The sequence below is a fragment of the Uloborus diversus genome, chromosome 2, assembly GCF_026930045.1.
Source record: "Uloborus diversus isolate 005 chromosome 2, Udiv.v.3.1, whole genome shotgun sequence".
NCBI classification, from domain to species: Eukaryota; Metazoa; Arthropoda; class Arachnida; order Araneae; family Uloboridae; genus Uloborus; species Uloborus diversus.
In genome coordinates this window covers 118,467,175-118,478,787 of record NC_072732.1, presented here as the reverse complement: position 1 = coordinate 118,478,787, position 11,613 = coordinate 118,467,175, and positions in this window count along the sequence as shown.

Genomic DNA, 11,613 nt, shown 5'->3' with positions numbered 1-11,613 from the left:
CCTTAAAAACACCATCACAGGCCACATTTATTAACGTTCGGGTAATGGATGGAGCTCAGGGACTGCCTCCAATCAATTTTTTTAACAATAAATCGAAATCAATTCCTCCCCCCTCCTTCCCAATTTTCGAAACTGTAGTTTCAAAAACGCAACTGTCCACAAACTTTACGGGACATTTAAAATCTGATGAAAAACTTCGTCAGATATTCGCTTTTGTTACTTGCTTGAAAATTGTACAGTAAATGAAATACATACTTCAAGGATAACTAATAAAAGGTTACACGTACACCGGTTATAGTTTATACACATTTTACATTTTAATTTTTGTTACATTTGTTAGTTTATATTTTTTGTTACTGATGTTACGGACCAAAACAAAATTTCATCGGATGCAGATTTTCAATAACACTTGCCTGGTCCTTTCCGGCATGCCGGAAAAATCGAGGTTAGGAAAAAAAACAGTACTTTAAAAATATATGTTCAGCTTAAAAATGAATATAAGTTCTATACTTATGTTATTAGTATTAATAAACAGTTTAATTTTGTAAAAAAATTTACTAACAATGTCATTTTTTAATTTTAACAAGAAAAATATTGTTTGATAACGAATAATTTTATAAAAACTAAATTAAAACTGAGTAAGCAAACATTTAAGCAGTAAGTTTCGCCCCTCAACCAGTGCTAAAGAATTTATCATAGCTATTCAATAAATAAAAATTAAACATACCTTTCTAAAAGGAACCAAAAATAATTTGTTTAAAAAAGTTATGAACAAATCGCTGAAACAATTATTGCTTCTGAATTGATTACTTTATTGGCATAAATTAAATCCGTTAATAATGACCTACGATAAATAACAAGCACATATTTACGCAATACATTTTTTTTTTTTTTTTGAAAGAAAGTTATTTTCTGTATTAATTTTTTTTTTCTTCTTTACAGTGGTTTGCTTTTTGATGGGAACTGAATGGCGAAATTTAATTTTGTTTTGTTGCAAAAAAAAAAAAAAAAAACAAAAAAACCTTGAATTATATGGCATGCCGGAAAATTCGAATTTCCAGGCTGCTGGTCAACCTCGCTTTTTTCTGGCATGCCGGATAATGCGGGGTAATACGGTATTAAATAATGATTTCAAACTTTTGTTGAAGTAATGTATTCGCAATAATAAAATCTTAAGTTTCTTCTCGAAATTTGTCATCTATATACAACGTGAGTCAAGTTGATACACAAATGAATAAACTGGTTACGCTGACGTAATAAGAAGCGAAATGAAGTTTTTAAGGTTTGTTTTGAAAGAAGATTCTCACAAAATATTTTATTCGAGTGAGATGCTAAAAGTAAATTTGATTTAGTTAATGTGAATAAAGTATGGCTATCTTCTCCGAAATACGCTCTTTTAAATATTTCCAGAGTAATTTCATTCATTTGAGGGTTCTTTTTTTTTTTTTTGAGCAATCACTAATTACTTATTACTTTTACTTGACCAAAGTAAGTTGATGTTGTTCTGATTTTTCAGATTACCATGGCAACAGCTGTTTATTAATATTTTTTTAGAGAGCAAAAATTTCGTCGTCATAGTTACAAATCATCTGTGGCTTAACTCAATCAGATTCAGCTTTTTTTTTTTTTTTTTTTTAAGGCTTTTTTTGAATAATTTTTTTTTCAGGAAAAAAACACCTATCTAGATAAACTAAAGCAGCAAAACTTCATCTAAATACAAAATTTCCAGATAACGAATTCCCATCATTTATGATTGATAATAAATAAAAATACATAACGTTATACGCTGCAAATAATTTTTATGATAAGTGTACTAACTGGTGGATATGGGCTATTAATTTGTTATTGGGTATTACCGCATCTTAATCACCATTTCTTTTTGGTGGATATGCCTCGTATTACTAGGAGCGTGCACAGAAATTTTGGGGCCCGTCACAAATGACTTTTACCTGCCCCCCCCCCCTCCATTCATTACTTACCCCTATACGTCCCTACATATATTTCGCCCCTTTTGGGGCTCCTTCAGGCTCGGGCTCGGGCCAACAGGTGTCCTTTCTCCCCCCTCCCCGTGCCCCTGCAAATTACCAATTCTAGAAAATCCCCAGTCATAATTGGCGGGTGTAAATTTCTTGACCATTTCCATTCTCTTTCATTTGTAGAAACAAAAAACCCAACAAGTAGGTACTTATTGCAATTCATGACTGCAAGAAACATAATTTGAGTTCAAGACGTCGAAATTCAAATGCGAATCCTGAGTGCTCTTTTTTTGTGTGGTGGGGTCATTTCTAAGCATTTCTGGAAAAAGAAAATAACCATTAAAATTTGTGAGTCTAAGTATTACTCGGTTTCAACTAGATCTAAGCGCAATGTATTTACTTGACCGAAACAACGCCATTACGTTATCTCAGAAACGGGCAAAAAAACATCAGCGAACATCAGAAACTGTTAGGAAAAATCATGTCTTCTATTCAAGGAATACAAATCTTGGTTTTATTCAGGGGCGGATACAGAAAAATCTTTTGGAGGGGGCACAGGGAGTTGAATAGCCAACCATTCCCCAACCCCACAGCCGTCGCCTTTGGTGTTTCATAACAAAGTTTTAATGACTTATTTTTTAACGTGCGTGTTTTTTATTTATTTTATTTTTAGGATTCCTTCAGGTCAATGAATCTGATTCTAAGTACATGAATATTATGCACTAATATACTTTGAATGTAAACGGAAAACATTTTTAACATTTCAAGCCATTTAAATACTAAACCCAATATAATGTCACCGATAGATGCTAGACAATGAGCGGCTTTACTTAGAAACATTGTCATAATGATTCTAACACGAGCGCAAGGTTATTAATTAAACATATACCTCCCTTGAGTTTTTTAAAATTAATTTATGAAGAAAATCATAACTTCATAACATATAAGTTTTACTGAAGAATTCAGAAACTATTTTTGTGTGAATTTCAAAACAGTTGCTGATTTGTTTTTAAAGCCATGATACAGTTGAGATAACATATTGATACTACATTCCATTTCCATTAAAAATCATGGTTTTTCTAAGAAACTACCATATGATTTCTTTCATTTTGCATTTTTTATAAGCTGAAAAAGAAATCTATTATTTCGCATAGGATTCTGTATCAAACTGACTCTTATAGGTGCGCCTACACATTTAAAAACAAGAAGTTCTGTCTAGAACTAGACGAGCCTACTTTCCCGTATACCCATACTACTTTCTAGTACCTGATCAATGTTCTCAAAATAGCTAAAATCGCAAATTGTTTCAAACATATTTTTCCAATATTTTAAGCTACTTTCTAGGAATAAAATATTCCTCACTCATCTAAAAAAATTAAATGCGTAAAAAAAAGAAAAAAAAAAAAAAAAAAAAACAAAACGAACAAATAAAATAGCAGCAACTTTTAAACAAAGCAGCTAATACACTTTTTTCCATTTAAAAAAAATTCTTCAACAGCTTTCAAAACGAAAAAAAATAATAAAAATTAATAAGCTCATTAAAATAAATACATCCTATCAAAAAAAATCGTTTCTTTTTCCCCTGTTGCCAAAAATAATTTTTTAAATGAATTAATGCACTTATCAAGATAAATAAAAACTAGTATGTTGTGGCCATCACGAAACTTTCTTCTATATTTTTCTTTTTTTTTCTGATCCCTCCCCATGCTTGACGAGGAAGCAATATTCCCAACAAAAACGAAATTACACATGCAAAAACTTGACCACCATCCCAATGTCTGAATTATTGCAAAAGCAAAGCAAAGAGCGAAAATTGAAAGTTATTTTAAAAGCCTTGCTTTAATTAATTACAAATATTTTATTTGTTAACAAACATAAGATGGCAACAGTTAAAAATTTTAAATCATTGAGATAATATTTCCGATCATTTCCATACAATTAAAATCACGAGAAATACGCAGACGACAATCTATTACGATTTATCTTTCTTATTGTTGCATTAATAAAACTATTTTTATTCGCAAAAAAAAAAAAAAAAAAAAAATCAACACCTCTAGGAGCGATTGGCGTCAAAATTGAACCAAAACCTGTTTACATATGGATTCACATATGTTCCAAATTTCAACCAGAACGTAGCATTACTTCTTGAGATAGGGTACTCATAATGGAAAAAAAGAACGGGCGACTGCGCTACCCCCTTTTTAGCTGTTGACACCAAAATAAAATCAGCTCTTATACCCACTAAGGGCTACTTGCCGATAAATTTTTCTTTCATTCCGTTCATTATTTCTTGAGATACAGCAGTCACAATTGACGACAAAAAACGTTCTATAGCTCAACCCCCGTTTGAGTTATTGACACTAAAATTGAATCAGCACCTGTTCCTGTTAATGGCAACATATGGACCAAATTTTGTTTGATTCCGCCAGTTACTTCCTGAGGAATAGCAATCACGCGTAACTCAAAAAACGTCCCATTGCTCCACCCCCCTTGGAGGAATTCGCGCCAAAAACCAATGGGCACAAGTTCACATAAGGGCACATATGTGTACCAAGTTTCGTTCGATTTCATGCGGTGGTTTTTGCTGTAGAGCGGCCACAAAAAACTGGTCACACACAGACGTGACACACATACACACACACACACACACATACACACACACATACAGACAGACAGACATTTTCCAAAAATAGTCGAAATGGACTCAGCACACCTCAAAACGTTCGAATCCATCAAAATTCGAAATTCGAAAATTTGCACGAATCCAATACTTTCTTCTATATATTAGATATAGAAGAAAGTAACAATAAAATGTCAACGTAAAGAAATACTTTTCATTGTCAAAAAAAAAAAAAAAATCGTCTGCGCGTATCTTTATGCAGAAACATAAATGACTTCGAGTTTATTCACCGAAAACTGAATACCTAAATAAAAACTTTAGCGTTAAAATAAAAACAAATCACATCAACAATAATTATTTCACAGTTAAAACCGTATCGTCGGAGTCGGAGTCAATCTAATTTTGGGATGAAGGAGTCGGAGTCGAATATCCAAGAATCGGAGTCAGTCATTTGTCCGTGTATAAATTTTTGCCAAAGCTAGGAAGTCATAGTCGAAGTCGGGGAGTCGGAGTCCGATTAATTGTCGGGAACAGGAGTCGGATTCGGATTCAGGTGCCCCTAAATTCTCGGAGTCTGGAGTTCGGCGTCAAGAGCTATTTCCAACAAAATTTGTTTGAAGTAAATCCGCCTTCAAGTACGGAATCTACATTGACTTTCAGTTTCCCCGTAGGCGCTAATGTTAAGGGATTTGAACTGTTCAAAATTGAACAGAAAATTGTTCAAATCAAAAAGATATTTTATATACAAGTTTTTCATCAAAAGCTTTTTCCTACAAAGTTTGTTTGAAGCAAATTCGCCTCACAGTTCGGAATTGCCTTGAATTTCCCCGTAGGAGCTAATGTTAAGTTTTTTTGAACTGTTCAAAATTGAACAAAAAATAGTTCAAACCAAAAAGCGAAATATGGGAATGAGGTGTCCTTGCCGAGATCTTTCGAACAAAAAAAAGTTTGTTCGAATCGGACTATTCATTCAAAAGTTATTAGGGGGGGACAGACAGACAGACCGACAGACAGACCGACAGACAGACAGACCGACAGACAGACAGACCGACAGACCGACAGACCGACAGACATTTTCCCCCATCTCAATACCCTACTTTCCAATTTTTAATTTTTCGATATTTATTTAATTATTTTATTTATTTTTGACTTTTTTTTGTTTTTCGGGATATTTTTAAGATGCATTAAGCCTTCTTTCATGCTTTTTTCTTCTTTTTCTGACTTTTACTGGGAAAGTAGGCTAAAAAATAAATAATAATTATTATTATTGATTCCATCAAAGAAGAATTAGTGGACGAATCGCGATAATACGGTCTCTTGAATTTGAAACCAGTGAGTCAAATGTATTCTGCAACTCTGGGCCTCCGACTCCAGTAATACTTCTTTAGCAAACAAAAATGCTTTTAAGCAAAATATGCTATGTGTGTTTTGTGTTCTTTTTAATTAACTGCGCAAAAAAATGCAAATGAAAGGTCAATTAAAAAGTAATAAATAAAACAGTGAACTTAATTCATCCTTTGGGGGGGGGGGGGGAGCACGGGCCCCCTGGGCCTCCTCTAAAATCCGCTACTGGTTTTATATGAAAAATTACTTAAACACCCTACACGACAGTTGAAAGCAAACTATAAAAATTTACTTTTGTGTGCAACAAAACATTTTTTTAAAAGGAAAACTTGCAAACAAAAAAAGACAGCATTCGAATAGTCATAACTCGGCAGCAGGAAAAATTCAGCATCGTAAAAAGAACGATGCGTAGGAGCATTGCGTCAAAAAGAACCCGACTCTTATGCAGGAGACAATTTATCAATAAGCAGAGTAGGCAGCTGCTTAGGGCGGCAACCTTTTCAGGGGCGGCAAATTTGCATTAACCACACATTTTTTAAATTAAATTGTTATTCTTGAAAGTAAAATATTAGCATTCTTTCATTTTCCACAGAGACAATTTTTTCTTGTCATTCAATAATGATTACTTTCATAATCTTATGAAAGTCAAATGTTTTAAGGGAATGTTATAATTAATTTTTTGGGAGATCATTGTGATCATTTCATCGGGGCACTTCTGAATGTGAAACGTCATCATTTATTTCTTCATAAGTTTGGCAGTTTGAATCTGGGGAACACTTTTTTGCGTTTTTTTTTTGAGTTAAGGAAATTTTGCTTCTTTTAGGGGCGAGGGGGGTGGCAGACTTCAAATCTGCCTAGGAGTGGCATGGAGCTAAATTCGGCCCTGCTCTCATGAAACAATTTCGTTTTTAAACTTATGACTAAAAAGGAAATTAAGGAATTGGAGGGAAAAGAAAGTGTGATTGCTTTACCTAAAATTCCAGAGCTGTTTTATTAGGGAAAAGGCTTTTTTCTTTCATTTAATTAGCAAGATTCTTAACACTGTTACAAGACACCACTCACTGTACTACTGAATTGGACTGAAATGTACCAAACAGAAGAACAGTTCCCGCGGCGATTTCCCAAGGTCAGATAACCCCCCTGTCTTTGTTTGCATTTAACCTGAAACTTGAGTCATAGTAATGCCTTTCCCCTTGGGCACCATGACACGACCATGAACAAAGAAGTAGGAATTCTCCGATCGCAGAAAAAGCATGGATGTAGGAATCCACCTCTCTCCATGAGAAAAAGTGCTGTATTACGGTAGAGCGCGAAATATACTGGATGAAACATTCCGGAGGAAAGAAACAAATATATTTTGAAACTTGAAACTTGTACATACAAAAAAACATCCCTTTTTTTAATGTCCCAATTTTCTCTTCTGGAAAAATCCAAACAAAGGAACCTGAAGCCTGAGGCCCCTTTAGACGAAGGGGGCCCTATTGGGAGCAATCTGCCTGGACCTAAAATACATGATCAAACTGTCAATTTCCACGAGCTTTGAACATTTTCCACTCAAAATTACGACTTTCCATGGCAAATCCTCAAAATAAAGTTTTTTTCTCCTGTAAAAATCCAAACGAAGACACCTGAAATCTACTGGGGCTCCTTTAGACGAAGGGGGCACTATTGGGAGCAATCAGCCTGCGCCTAAAATATATGACTAACTGTAAACTCCATGAGTTTTGAGCGTTTATTACTCAAAATTATGACTTTCCATGGCAAATCCTCAAAAGAAACAGTATTTCCTCCTGTAAAAATCCAAACGAACACATGAAGCCTGGGGCCCCTTTAGGCAAAGGGGGCCCTATTGGGAGCAATCAGCCCGCACCTAAAATCCATCACTAACTCAATTTCCATGAGATTTTAGCATTTTCCACTCAAAATTGCGACTTTCCTTGGCAAATCCTCAAAATAAAGTTTTCCTCCTGTAAAAATCCAAACGAAGACACTTGAAATCTACTGGGGCCCCTTTAGGCGAAGGGGGCCCTATTGGGAGCAATCAGCCCACACCTAAAATCCATGACTAACTGTCAATTTCCATGAGTTTTGAGCAGTTTTCACTCAAAATTATGACTTTCCATGGCAAATCCTCAAAAAACAAATTTTAGTTTTGAGGATGTGACACTTCGCGGCTCCGAGGCCCCCTGCTTTGCTGGAGGCCCCAGCTATCGCCTCATGCGCCTATGCGGTGATCCGCCACTGAGGCGCTGGAGCCAAAAATTGACACCAATGAAGAAAGATCGCCAGATTCCCAATTATCGAAATATCCCCCAAAGCAAACTTTAACAGGAAACTGCACTCTTCTAAATTCAAAAGGATAGTCCGCCTGTGATGATGTTCTTAAAAACTTCGTTTCTAGTTTTGAAAAAATAAAAGCAAAAGACAGAAACATTATGATTTGTCTTGAGAAAAGCCTCGAAGAACCACGTGAGAAACAAAAGCAATATCAAATTTATACTCTCCATGTTTATAGTTCGCTATCTACCAAAAGTTGAGATGAAGTACTGAATAATGATTTGAATGGAGGAAAGCCTTCGAAAATAAGGGATTTGAATTCAATGACAGGTTTTAAATTCTCAGAAATTAAGAGGTTTTAATTAATTGCTCCCGAACTAATTGAGGTTCCGAAAAATCCTTTCTTAGTGGTTACTTTCGTAATCATGCGGACATGCCTGCCAAATTTCAAGTCTGAAGCTTCAGCGGTTTCGGCTGTGCGTTGATATATATATATATATATATATGTATATATGTTATTTCAGGACATTGATTTTTATATATTAAGATGACCAGTTATTTTTTACTTTTTAGTTCCTCTTTGTTTTTTGCAGTCGGTTCTTTTTTTATATAAGAATAATTTTTTAATCATGTTTTTTTTTTTTTTTTTTTTTTTTTTTTTTTTTTTTTTTTTGTAATGACAAAAAGAATGAATCTCAGACAAAAGAAATGAGATAGAGACAAGAGAAAATGTTTTGACGGAATATGTATGTTTTTTCTTGCCCGTTGATGGCAAAATATATTGTTTTACATTTTTACGTCAATAATTGCTCTCACGTAACGAGTTTCTCGCCAATTAGCTATATTCACTTGCTCGCTCATGTTACGGTTCCACGCTATGATACGATGGTAATTTATTCGTCCACGTTGTTATAATTTGCTCGGTAAAATATTCTTAAAATTGGAATAGAAAAAGAACAAAATCGGATTTTTGAAAAATCGCTTCGAGGTTATCACCCCTATGCTACGAACTAATTCTGTGCCAAATTTCATGAAAATCGGTGAAACGGTCTAGGCGCAATGCGCGTAACAGACATCCCGGCATTCAGGCTTTCAGTTTCATTATTAGTAAAGAAAATATCAAAAATAATTTTTGACTTACAACAAATATTACAATAAGAGTATCAATTTTTTTAAGTTGGCTGTATTTTCTAAAACTTTAATGTTCGGTGATATTTTTTTCCTGACTGGAATACACTACAAGTGCAACTACATTGTTAAAATATTACCAGATAGATGGCGCTAAACGCAGAGTAAATATTTCACCTTTTCACTTTGCCCCGCTATTTCATTTTGCCCCACATTCCCCTACTTCCTTCCCCCACTCATAAAAAACAAGGAGAAAAATATTTAAACTTTACATTTATGTTCAACATCATTTGGCTGTGTTGTATGTTTGTTTTCTTCAGTTCATTTATCATTAAAAACACTTAATATGAAAATGGGCAAAAATATGCGTAAAAGTGTCTCATGTGCGCAAATGGATTGAGTATAATACAAAAAAAAAAAAAAAAAATCGACTTTGACATCTTGAATTCAAATTATGTTTTTCGCAATCACGAGTGTGTGTGTGTGTGTGTGTAGGCTTGTGTGTTTGTGTTTGTGGGGGGGGGGGGGGTATGTTTCATTGTGTGTGGGAGTATGTGTATGTGTGTAGGCATGTGTGTGTGTGGGTAATTGTGTGTATGTGTTTGTGTGTGTAGTTGTATGAGTGTGTGTAGGTGTATGTGTGTGTGTAAGTGTAGGCAAGTGACGCAACCTGGAGACGGTTTTCGCTAGAGGAGTAGCATCGTGAGACGGCCGGCCGACGGTGGTGCTGCAGAGGGAGGCGAGGGGAAAATAAAATCATAGGAATTCAAAACTGTCAAGTAAGAACAATAAGCAATCGTGATTGCTCCAAAAAAAATGGTAAAAAGTTTTTAAAAAAAGTGTTTTAATACTAAAAATACATTGAGTAGTGATATTTGTTTTTCGCCTGAAAGGAACTATACTACTAATTTTACTATTTAGTTATGGTAAGTCAAAACAGTAAAATGATTTGTTCGTTTTAAAAACTTTTCAGGATAAATAGAGAACAATTTTAAAAAATATTAGGATAAAACAAAAATTGCCTAATAAATAATTTTTGCTGTAGCTCACCAATTCGTTTGATGAAAATGTGAATGGAGTATCAACTTTGTACTTATTTGAATAGAGCTATGTAGAACTGATTTGTAGCTTTTTTGAAATGTTTTTTTCAATAAAAGAAATCCCTTGGACATTAAATCAGCTATAAATACTTGACGCTTTTTTTTTTAAACTTCTGTTACTTAGTTGCTAGAAATACCTTGAAAACCAAAAATCGTGAACGTATGAAAATATTATTTAGATAATTGTAACAGAAAAAGTATAAATGACTAAATTTGGTAAATTACAATGTTCTTTTTCCAAATATTTGATTTTAGTGTGCATGATATTTTGTTGACTTTTTAAAGACTGTCGCCAATTAGATGGTTTGAAACGTTTTAACAATAAAATAACATAAGAGTTTGAAAATAAAATAATAATTGGAGCATGAATTTGCAAAACGTTTTCAAAATAAAATTTCTTTAATGAATTAGTCAGTCATAACAAAACTAATTGCGAGAATCGGGACATAATTAAAGGAGCTTCAAGAAAAAAAAATGTAAATTGATGTGATACAAAAATTTATTCACCCCTATGAATGAGTCCAAATATCAAGAATATAATTTTTTTCCAATATATATGTAGTTACTTGGAGTTTGCAGCACACCCGAGGCAAATTTTTCACTCGAGCATTAAGTTCTAATTAAAGGAAAAAAAAGAAAAGGCTCGATTTTTGTTTGCCACAATGATAGAAGATGAACTTATTATGTAATCAAGTTCTATCATGAGAAAAAAACATCGTAATAACCATAATTAGAACAATTTAGTGAATTGAAGAATTGAGAATTATTATTGAAGTAAATAAATTGGGTCATCAAGTCGGAAATATTTCTTGTTGAAAAGGTGTTCAGCTGAAGATAACTGTACTGCGAAATTACTGAAGAACTGAGTCATGTACAGCAGTTGTTAAATAAAGCGGTTGAAATAGAGATCTCTCTTACGTGTGGCCATTCTCATCACCAATGACTTTGTGGTTATGGACTAATTCTAAAAGATAAGAGTCAAGCTAATAGCAGATAAATCATAAAATTGCATATGGGTGTTATAATCATAATTTTTTTAACTTATCGCATACCAACAAGGGAAGTAACAACCTAAAAAAGGTTTTCGATAAAATCAAGGTTTCACGCAATCAAAAATAGTATGATGTGATGTTTTACTGGTTAGTTTTTGTTGTTTACAATTAATAAT